The sequence below is a fragment of the Ranitomeya imitator genome, chromosome 1 (assembly GCF_032444005.1).
Source record: "Ranitomeya imitator isolate aRanImi1 chromosome 1, aRanImi1.pri, whole genome shotgun sequence".
Classification (NCBI taxonomy): Eukaryota; Metazoa; Chordata; class Amphibia; order Anura; family Dendrobatidae; genus Ranitomeya; species Ranitomeya imitator.
This window is the reverse complement of record NC_091282.1, coordinates 12,690,919-12,701,827: the sequence shown is the minus strand read 5'-3', so window position 1 is coordinate 12,701,827 and position 10,909 is coordinate 12,690,919.

The following is a 10,909-nucleotide window of genomic DNA, read 5'->3' as shown; positions in this document are numbered from 1 at the left end:
GGAGGAGATTCCGGCAGCTCCGGTGTAGACGGCTCAGCGGTGACAGGAGGAGAATGGAGGAGATTCCGGCAGCTCCGGTGTAGACGGCTCAGCGGTGACGGAGGAGAATGGAGGAGATTCCGGCAGCTCCGGTGTAGACGGCTCAGCGGTGACAGGAGGAGAATGGAGGAGATTCCGGCAGCTCCGGTGTAGACGGCTCAGCGGTGACAGGAGGAGAATGGAGGAGATTCCGGCAGCTCCGGTGTAGACGGCTCAGCGGTGACAGGAGGAGAATGGAGGAGATTCCGGCAGCTCCGGTGTAGACGGCTCAGCGGTGACGGAGGAGAATGGAGGAGATTCCGGCAGCTCCGGTGTAGACGGCTCAGCGGTGACGGAGGAGAATGGAGGAGATTCCGGCAGCTCCGGTGTAGACGGCTCAGCGGTGACAGGAGGAGAATGGAGGAGATTCCGGCAGCTCCGGTGTAGACGGCTCAGCGGTGACGGAGGAGAATGGAGGAGATTCCGGCAGCTTCGGTGTAGACGGCTCAGCGGTGACAGGAGGAGAATGGAGGAGATTCCGGCAGCTCCGGTGCAGACGGCTCAGCGGTGACAGGAGGAGAATGGAGGAGATTCCGGCAGCTCCGGTGTAGACGGCTCAGCGGTGACAGGAGGAGAATGGAGGAGATTCCGGCAGCTCCGGTGTAGACGGCTCAGTGGTGACAGGAGGAGAATGGAGGAGATTCCGGCAGCTCCGGTGTAGACGGCTCAGCGGTGACGGGAGGAGAATGGAGGAGATTCCGGCAGCTCCAGGGTAGACGGCTCAGCGGTGACAGGAGAATGGAGGAGATTCCGGCAGCTCCGGTGTAGACGGCTCAGCGGTGACAAGAGGAGAATGGAGGAGATTCCGGCAGCTCCGGTGTAGACGGCTCAGCGGTGACAGGAGGAGAATGGAGGAGATTCCGGCAGCTCCGGTGTAGACGGCTCAGCAGTGACAGGAGGAGATTCTGGCAGCTCCGGTGTAGACGGTTCAGCGGTGACAGGAGGAGAATGGAGGAGATTCCGGCAGCTCCGGTGTAGACGGCTCAGCGGTGACAGGAGGAGATTCTGGCAGCTCCGGTGTAGACGGTTCAGCGGTGACAGGAGGAGAATGGAGGAGATTCCGGCAGCTCCGGTGTAGACGGCTCAGCGGTGACAGGAGGAGAATGGAGGAGATTCCGGCAGCTCCGGTGCAGACGGCTCAGCGGTGACAGGAGGAGAATGGAGGAGATTCCGGCAGCTCCGGTGTAGACGGCTCAGCGGTGACAGGAGGAGAATGGAGGAGATTCCGGCAGCTCCGGTGTAGACGGCTCAGCGGTGACAGGAGGAGAATGGAGGAGATTCCGGCAGCTTCGGTGTAGACGGCTCAGCGGTGACAGGAGGAGAATGGAGGAGATTCCGGCAGCTCCGGTGCAGACGGCTCAGCGGTGACAGGAGGAGAATGGAGGAGATTCCGGCAGCTCCGGTGTAGACGGCTCAGCGGTGACAGGAGGAGAATGGAGGAGATTCCGGCAGCTCCGGTGTAGACGGCTCAGCGGTGACAGGAGGAGAATGGAGGAGATTCCGGCAGCTTCGGTGTAGACGGCTCAGCGGTGACAGGAGGAGAATGGAGGAGATTCCGGCAGCTCCGGTGCAGACGGCTCAGCGGTGACAGGAGGAGAATGGAGGAGATTCCGGCAGCTCCGGTGTAGACGGCTCAGCGGTGACAGGAGGAGAATGGAGGAGATTCCGGCAGCTCCGGTGTAGACGGCTCAGCGGTGACAGGAGGAGAATGGAGGAGATTCCGGCAGCTTCGGTGTAGACGGCTCAGCGGTGACAGGAGGAGAATGGAGGAGATTCCGGCAGCTCCGGTGCAGACGGCTCAGCGGTGACAGGAGGAGAATGGAGGAGATTCCGGCAGCTCCGGTGTAGACGGCTCAGCGGTGACAGGAGGAGAATGGAGGAGATTCCGGCAGCTCCGGTGTAGACGGCTCAGCGGTGACAGGAGGAGAATGGAGGAGATTCCGGCAGCTTCGGTGTAGACGGCTCAGCGGTGACAGGAGGAGAATGGAGGAGATTCCGGCAGCTCCGGTGCAGACGGCTCAGCGGTGACAGGAGGAGAATGGAGGAGATTCCGGCAGCTCCGGTGTAGACGGCTCAGCGGTGACAGGAGGAGAATGGAGGAGATTCCGGCAGCTCCGGTGTAGACGGCTCAGCGGTGACAGGAGGAGAATGGAGGAGATTCCGGCAGCTTCGGTGTAGACGGCTCAGCGGTGACAGGAGGAGAATGGAGGAGATTCCGGCAGCTCCGGTGCAGACGGCTCAGCGGTGACAGGAGGAGAATGGAGGAGATTCCGGCAGCTCCGGTGTAGACGGCTCAGCGGTGACAGGAGGAGAATGGAGGAGATTCCGGCAGCTCCGGTGTAGACGGCTCAGCGGTGACAGGAGGAGAATGGAGGAGATTCCGGCAGCTCCGGTGTAGACGGCTCAGCGGTGACGGAGGAGAATGGAGGAGATTCCGGCAGCTCCGGTGTAGACGGCTCAGCGGTGACAGGAGGAGAATGGAGGAGATTCCGGCAGCTTCGGTGTAGACGGCTCAGCGGTGACAGGAGGAGAATGGAGGAGATTCCGGCAGCTCCGGTGCAGACGGCTCAGCGGTGACAGGAGGAGAATGGAGGAGATTCCGGCAGCTCCGGTGTAGACGGCTCAGCGGTGACAGGAGGAGAATGGAGGAGATTCCGGCAGCTCCGGTGTAGACGGCTCAGCGGTGACAGGAGGAGAATGGAGGAGATTCCGGCAGCTTCGGTGTAGACGGCTCAGCGGTGACAGGAGGAGAATGGAGGAGATTCCGGCAGCTCCGGTGCAGACGGCTCAGCGGTGACAGGAGGAGAATGGAGGAGATTCCGGCAGCTCCGGTGTAGACGGCTCAGCGGTGACAGGAGGAGAATGGAGGAGATTCCGGCAGCTCCGGTGTAGACGGCTCAGCGGTGACAGGAGGAGAATGGAGGAGATTCCGGCAGCTTCGGTGTAGACGGCTCAGCGGTGACAGGAGGAGAATGGAGGAGATTCCGGCAGCTCCGGTGCAGACGGCTCAGCGGTGACAGGAGGAGAATGGAGGAGATTCCGGCAGCTCCGGTGTAGACGGCTCAGCGGTGACAGGAGGAGAATGGAGGAGATTCCGGCAGCTCCGGTGTAGACGGCTCAGCGGTGACAGGAGGAGAATGGAGGAGATTCCGGCAGCTCCGGTGTAGACGGCTCAGCGGTGACGGAGGAGAATGGAGGAGATTCCGGCAGCTCCGGTGTAGACGGCTCAGCGGTGACGGAGGAGAATGGAGGAGATTCCGGCAGCTCCGGTGTAGACGGCTCAGCGGTGACAGGAGGAGAATGGAGGAGATTCCGGCAGCTCCGGTGTAGACGGCTCAGCGGTGACGGAGGAGAATGGAGGAGATTCCGGCAGCTCCGGTGTAGACGGCTCAGCGGTGACAGGAGGAGAATGGAGGAGATTCCGGCAGCTCCGGTGTAGACGGCTCAGCGGTGACGGAGGAGAATGGAGGAGATTCCGGCAGCTTCGGTGTAGACGGCTCAGCGGTGACAGGAGGAGAATGGAGGAGATTCCGGCAGCTCCGGTGCAGACGGCTCAGCGGTGACAGGAGGAGAATGGAGGAGATTCCGGCAGCTCCGGTGTAGACGGCTCAGCGGTGACAGGAGGAGAATGGAGGAGATTCCGGCAGCTCCGGTGTAGACGGCTCAGCGGTGACAGGAGGAGAATGGAGGAGATTCCGGCAGCTCCGGTGTAGACGGCTCAGCGGTGACGGAGGAGAATGGAGGAGATTCCGGCAGCTCCGGTGTAGACGGCTCAGCGGTGACAGGAGGAGAATGGAGGAGATTCCGGCAGCTCCGGTGTAGACGGCTCAGCGGTGACAGGAGGAGAATGGAGGAGATTCCGGCAGCTCCGGTGTAGACGGCTCAGCGGTGACAGGAGGAGAATGGAGGAGATTCCGGCAGCTCCGGTGTAGACGGCTCAGCGGTGACGGAGGAGAATGGAGGAGATTCCGGCAGCTCCGGTGTAGACGGCTCAGCGGTGACGGAGGAGAATGGAGGAGATTCCGGCAGCTCCGGTGTAGACGGCTCAGCGGTGACAGGAGGAGAATGGAGGAGATTCCGGCAGCTCCGGTGTAGACGGCTCAGCGGTGACGGAGGAGAATGGAGGAGATTCCGGCAGCTTCGGTGTAGACGGCTCAGCGGTGACAGGAGGAGAATGGAGGAGATTCCGGCAGCTCCGGTGCAGACGGCTCAGCGGTGACAGGAGGAGAATGGAGGAGATTCCGGCAGCTCCGGTGTAGACGGCTCAGCGGTGACAGGAGGAGAATGGAGGAGATTCCGGCAGCTCCGGTGTAGACGGCTCAGTGGTGACAGGAGGAGAATGGAGGAGATTCCGGCAGCTCCGGTGTAGACGGCTCAGCGGTGACGGGAGGAGAATGGAGGAGATTCCGGCAGCTCCAGGGTAGACGGCTCAGCGGTGACAGGAGAATGGAGGAGATTCCGGCAGCTCCGGTGTAGACGGCTCAGCGGTGACAAGAGGAGAATGGAGGAGATTCCGGCAGCTCCGGTGTAGACGGCTCAGCGGTGACAGGAGGAGAATGGAGGAGATTCCGGCAGCTCCGGTGTAGACGGCTCAGCAGTGACAGGAGGAGATTCTGGCAGCTCCGGTGTAGACGGTTCAGCGGTGACAGGAGGAGAATGGAGGAGATTCCGGCAGCTCCGGTGTAGACGGCTCAGCGGTGACAGGAGGAGATTCTGGCAGCTCCGGTGTAGACGGTTCAGCGGTGACAGGAGGAGAATGGAGGAGATTCCGGCAGCTCCGGTGTAGACGGCTCAGCGGTGACAGGAGGAGAATGGAGGAGATTCCGGCAGCTCCGGTGCAGACGGCTCAGCGGTGACAGGAGGAGAATGGAGGAGATTCCGGCAGCTCCGGTGTAGACGGCTCAGCGGTGACAGGAGGAGAATGGAGGAGATTCCGGCAGCTCCGGTGTAGACGGCTCAGCGGTGACAGGAGGAGAATGGAGGAGATTCCGGCAGCTTCGGTGTAGACGGCTCAGCGGTGACAGGAGGAGAATGGAGGAGATTCCGGCAGCTCCGGTGCAGACGGCTCAGCGGTGACAGGAGGAGAATGGAGGAGATTCCGGCAGCTCCGGTGTAGACGGCTCAGCGGTGACAGGAGGAGAATGGAGGAGATTCCGGCAGCTCCGGTGTAGACGGCTCAGCGGTGACAGGAGGAGAATGGAGGAGATTCCGGCAGCTTCGGTGTAGACGGCTCAGCGGTGACAGGAGGAGAATGGAGGAGATTCCGGCAGCTCCGGTGCAGACGGCTCAGCGGTGACAGGAGGAGAATGGAGGAGATTCCGGCAGCTCCGGTGTAGACGGCTCAGCGGTGACAGGAGGAGAATGGAGGAGATTCCGGCAGCTCCGGTGTAGACGGCTCAGCGGTGACAGGAGGAGAATGGAGGAGATTCCGGCAGCTTCGGTGTAGACGGCTCAGCGGTGACAGGAGGAGAATGGAGGAGATTCCGGCAGCTCCGGTGCAGACGGCTCAGCGGTGACAGGAGGAGAATGGAGGAGATTCCGGCAGCTCCGGTGTAGACGGCTCAGCGGTGACAGGAGGAGAATGGAGGAGATTCCGGCAGCTCCGGTGTAGACGGCTCAGCGGTGACAGGAGGAGAATGGAGGAGATTCCGGCAGCTTCGGTGTAGACGGCTCAGCGGTGACAGGAGGAGAATGGAGGAGATTCCGGCAGCTCCGGTGCAGACGGCTCAGCGGTGACAGGAGGAGAATGGAGGAGATTCCGGCAGCTCCGGTGTAGACGGCTCAGCGGTGACAGGAGGAGAATGGAGGAGATTCCGGCAGCTCCGGTGTAGACGGCTCAGCGGTGACAGGAGGAGAATGGAGGAGATTCCGGCAGCTTCGGTGTAGACGGCTCAGCGGTGACAGGAGGAGAATGGAGGAGATTCCGGCAGCTCCGGTGCAGACGGCTCAGCGGTGACAGGAGGAGAATGGAGGAGATTCCGGCAGCTCCGGTGTAGACGGCTCAGCGGTGACAGGAGGAGAATGGAGGAGATTCCGGCAGCTCCGGTGTAGACGGCTCAGCGGTGACAGGAGGAGAATGGAGGAGATTCCGGCAGCTCCGGTGTAGACGGCTCAGCGGTGACGGAGGAGAATGGAGGAGATTCCGGCAGCTCCGGTGTAGACGGCTCAGCGGTGACAGGAGGAGAATGGAGGAGATTCCGGCAGCTTCGGTGTAGACGGCTCAGCGGTGACAGGAGGAGAATGGAGGAGATTCCGGCAGCTCCGGTGCAGACGGCTCAGCGGTGACAGGAGGAGAATGGAGGAGATTCCGGCAGCTCCGGTGTAGACGGCTCAGCGGTGACAGGAGGAGAATGGAGGAGATTCCGGCAGCTCCGGTGTAGACGGCTCAGCGGTGACAGGAGGAGAATGGAGGAGATTCCGGCAGCTTCGGTGTAGACGGCTCAGCGGTGACAGGAGGAGAATGGAGGAGATTCCGGCAGCTCCGGTGCAGACGGCTCAGCGGTGACAGGAGGAGAATGGAGGAGATTCCGGCAGCTCCGGTGTAGACGGCTCAGCGGTGACAGGAGGAGAATGGAGGAGATTCCGGCAGCTCCGGTGTAGACGGCTCAGCGGTGACAGGAGGAGAATGGAGGAGATTCCGGCAGCTCCGGTGTAGACGGCTCAGCGGTGACGGAGGAGAATGGAGGAGATTCCGGCAGCTCCGGTGTAGACGGCTCAGCGGTGACGGAGGAGAATGGAGGAGATTCCGGCAGCTCCGGTGTAGACGGCTCAGCGGTGACAGGAGGAGAATGGAGGAGATTCCGGCAGCTCCGGTGTAGACGGCTCAGCGGTGACGGAGGAGAATGGAGGAGATTCCGGCAGCTCCGGTGTAGACGGCTCAGCGGTGACAGGAGGAGAATGGAGGAGATTCCGGCAGCTCCGGTGTAGACGGCTCAGCGGTGACGGAGGAGAATGGAGGAGATTCCGGCAGCTTCGGTGTAGACGGCTCAGCGGTGACAGGAGGAGAATGGAGGAGATTCCGGCAGCTCCGGTGCAGACGGCTCAGCGGTGACAGGAGGAGAATGGAGGAGATTCCGGCAGCTCCGGTGTAGACGGCTCAGCGGTGACAGGAGGAGAATGGAGGAGATTCCGGCAGCTCCGGTGTAGACGGCTCAGCGGTGACAGGAGGAGAATGGAGGAGATTCCGGCAGCTCCGGTGTAGACGGCTCAGCGGTGACGGAGGAGAATGGAGGAGATTCCGGCAGCTCCGGTGTAGACGGCTCAGCGGTGACAGGAGGAGAATGGAGGAGATTCCGGCAGCTCCGGTGTAGACGGCTCAGCGGTGACAGGAGGAGAATGGAGGAGATTCCGGCAGCTCCGGTGTAGACGGCTCAGCGGTGACAGGAGGAGAATGGAGGAGATTCCGGCAGCTCCGGTGTAGACGGCTCAGCGGTGACGGAGGAGAATGGAGGAGATTCCGGCAGCTCCGGTGTAGACGGCTCAGCGGTGACGGAGGAGAATGGAGGAGATTCCGGCAGCTCCGGTGTAGACGGCTCAGCGGTGACAGGAGGAGAATGGAGGAGATTCCGGCAGCTCCGGTGTAGACGGCTCAGCGGTGACGGAGGAGAATGGAGGAGATTCCGGCAGCTTCGGTGTAGACGGCTCAGCGGTGACAGGAGGAGAATGGAGGAGATTCCGGCAGCTCCGGTGCAGACGGCTCAGCGGTGACAGGAGGAGAATGGAGGAGATTCCGGCAGCTCCGGTGTAGACGGCTCAGCGGTGACAGGAGGAGAATGGAGGAGATTCCGGCAGCTCCGGTGTAGACGGCTCAGCAGTGACAGGAGGAGATTCTGGCAGCTCCGGTGTAGACGGTTCAGCGGTGACAGGAGGAGAATGGAGGAGATTCCGGCAGCTCCGGTGTAGACGGCTCAGCGGTGACAGGAGGAGATTCTGGCAGCTCCGGTGTAGACGGTTCAGCGGTGACAGGAGGAGAATGGAGGAGATTCCGGCAGCTCCGGTGTAGATGGCTCAGCGGTGACAGGAGGAGATTCTGGGAGCTCCGGTGTAGACGGTTCAGCGGTGACAGGAGGAGAATAGAGGAGATTCCGGCAGCTCCGGTGTAGACGGCTCAGCGGTGACAGGAGGAGAATGGAGGAGATTCCGGCAGCTCTGGTGTAGATGGCTCAGCGGTGACGGAGGAGAATGGAGGAGATTCCGGCAGCTCCGGTGTAGACGGCTCAGCGGTGACAGGAGGAGAATGGAGGAGATTCCGGCAGCTCCGCTGTAGACGGCTCAGCGGTGACAGGAGGAGAGTCCGGCAGCTCCAGTGTAGACGGCTCAGCGGTGACAGGAGGAGAATGGAGGAAATTCCGGCAGCTCCGGTGTAGACGGCTCAGCGGTGACAGGAGGAGAATGGAGGAGATTCCGGCAGCTCCGGAGTAGATGGCTCAGCGGTGACAGGAGGAGAATGGAGGAGATTCCGGCAGCTCCGGTGTAAACGGTTCAGCGGTGACAGGAGGAGAATGGAGGAGATTCCGGCAGCTCCGGTGTAGACGGCTCAGCGATGACAGGAGGAGAATGGAGGAGATTCCGGCAGCTCCGGTGTAGACGGCTCAGCGGTGACAGGAGGAAAATGGAGGAGATTCCGGCAGCTCCGGTGTAGACGGCTCAGCGGTGACAGGAGGAGAATGGAGGAGATTCCGGCAGCTCCGGTGTAGACGGCTCAGCGGTGACAGGAGGAGAATGGATAAGATTCCAGCAGCTCCGGTGTAGACGGCTCAGCGGTGACAGGAGGAGAATGGAGGAGATTCCGGCAGCTCCGGTGTAGACGGCTCAGCGGTGACAGGAGGAGAATGGAGGAGATTCCGGCAGCTCCGGTGTAGACGGCTCAGCGGTGACAGGAGGAGAATGGATAAGATTCCAGCAGCTCCGGTGTAGACGGCTCAGCGGTGACAGGAGGAGAATGGAGGAGATTCCGGCAGCTCCGGTGTAGACGGCTCAGCGGTGACAGGAGGAAAATGGAGGAGATTCCGGCAGCTCCGGTGTAGACGGCTCAGCAGTGACAGGAGGAGAATGGAGGAGATTCCGGCAGCTCCGGTGTAGACGGCTCAGCGGTGACAGGAGGAGAATGGAGGAGATTCCGGCAGCTCTGGTGTAGACGGCTCAGCGGTGACAGGAGGAGAATGGAGGAGATTCCGGCAGCTCCGGTGTAGATGGCTCAGCGGTGACAGGAGGAGAATGGAGGAGATTCCGGCAGCTCCGGTGTAGATGGCTCAGAGGTGACAGGAGGAGAATGGAGGAGATTCCGGCAGCTCCGGTGTAGACGGCTCAGCGGTGACAGGAGGAGAATGGAGGAGATTCTGGCAGCTCCGGTGCAGACGGCTCAGCGGTGACAGGAGGAGAATGGAGGAGATTCCGGCAGCTCCGGTGTAGACGGCTCAGCGGTGACAGGAGGAGAATGGAGGAGATTCCGGCAGCTCCGGTGTAGACGGCTCAGCGGTGACAGGAGGAGAATGGAGGAGATTCCGGCAGCTCCGGTGTAGACGGCTCAGCGGTGACAGGAGGAGAATGGAGGAGATTCCGGCAGCTCCGGTGTAGATGGCTCAGCGGTGACAGGAGGAGAATGGAGGAGATTCCAGCAGCTCCGATGTAGACGGCTCAGCGGTGACAGGAGGAGAATGGAGGAGATTCCGGCAGCTCCGGTGTAGACGGCTCAGCGGTGACAGGAGGAGAATGGAGGAGATTCCGGCAGCTCCGGTGTAGACGGCTCAGCGGTGACAGGAGGAGAATGGAGGAGATTCCGGCAGCTCCGGTGGAGACGGCTCAGCGGTGACAGGAGGAGAATGGAGGAGATTCCGGCAGCTCCGGTGGAGACGGCTCAGCGGTGACAGGAGGAGAATGGAGGAGATTCCGGCAGCTCCAGTGTAGACGGCTCAGCGGTGACAGGAGGAGAATGGAGGAGATTCCGGCAGCTCCAGTGTAGACGGCTCAGCGGTGACAGGAGGAGAATGGAGGAGATTCCGGCAGCTCCGGTGTAGGAGGCTCAGCGGTGACAGGAGGAGAATGGAGGAGATTCCGGCAGCTCCAGTGTAGACGGCTCAGCGGTGACACGAGGAGAATGGAGGAGATTCCAGCAGCTCCGGTGTAGACGGCTCAGCGGTGACAGGAGGAGAATGGAGGAGATTCCGGCAGCTCCGGTGTAGATGGCTCAGCGGTGACAGGAGGAGAATGGAGGAGATTCCGGCAGCTCCGGTGTAGACGGCTCAGCGGTGACAGGAGGAGAATGGAGGAGATTCCGGCAGCTCCGGTGTAGATGGCTCTGCGATGACAGGAGGAGAATGGAGGAGATTCCGGCAGCTCCGGTGTAGACGGCTCAGCGGTGACAGGAGGAAAATGGAGGAGATTCCGGCAGCTCCGGTGTAGACGGCTCAGCGGTGACAGGAGGAGAATGGAGGAGATTCCGGCAGCTCCGGTGTAGACGGCTCAGCGGTGACAGGAGGAGAATGGAGGAGATTCCGGCAGCTCTGGTGTAGACGGCTCAGCGGTGACAGGAGGAGAATGGAGGAGATTCCGGCAGCTCCGGTGTAGATGGCTCAGCGGTGACAGGAGGAGAATGGAGGAGATTCCGGCAGCTCCGGTGTAGACGGCTCAGCGGTGACAGGAGGAGAATGGAGGAGATTCCGGCAGCTCCGGTGTAGACGGTCAGTGGTGACAGGAAGAGAATGGAGGAGATTCAGGCAGCTCCGATGTAGACGGCTCAGCGGTGACGGAGGAGAATGGAGGAGATTCCGGCAGCTCCAGGGTAGACGGCTCAGCGGTGACAGGAGAATGGAGGAGATTCCGGCAGCTCCGG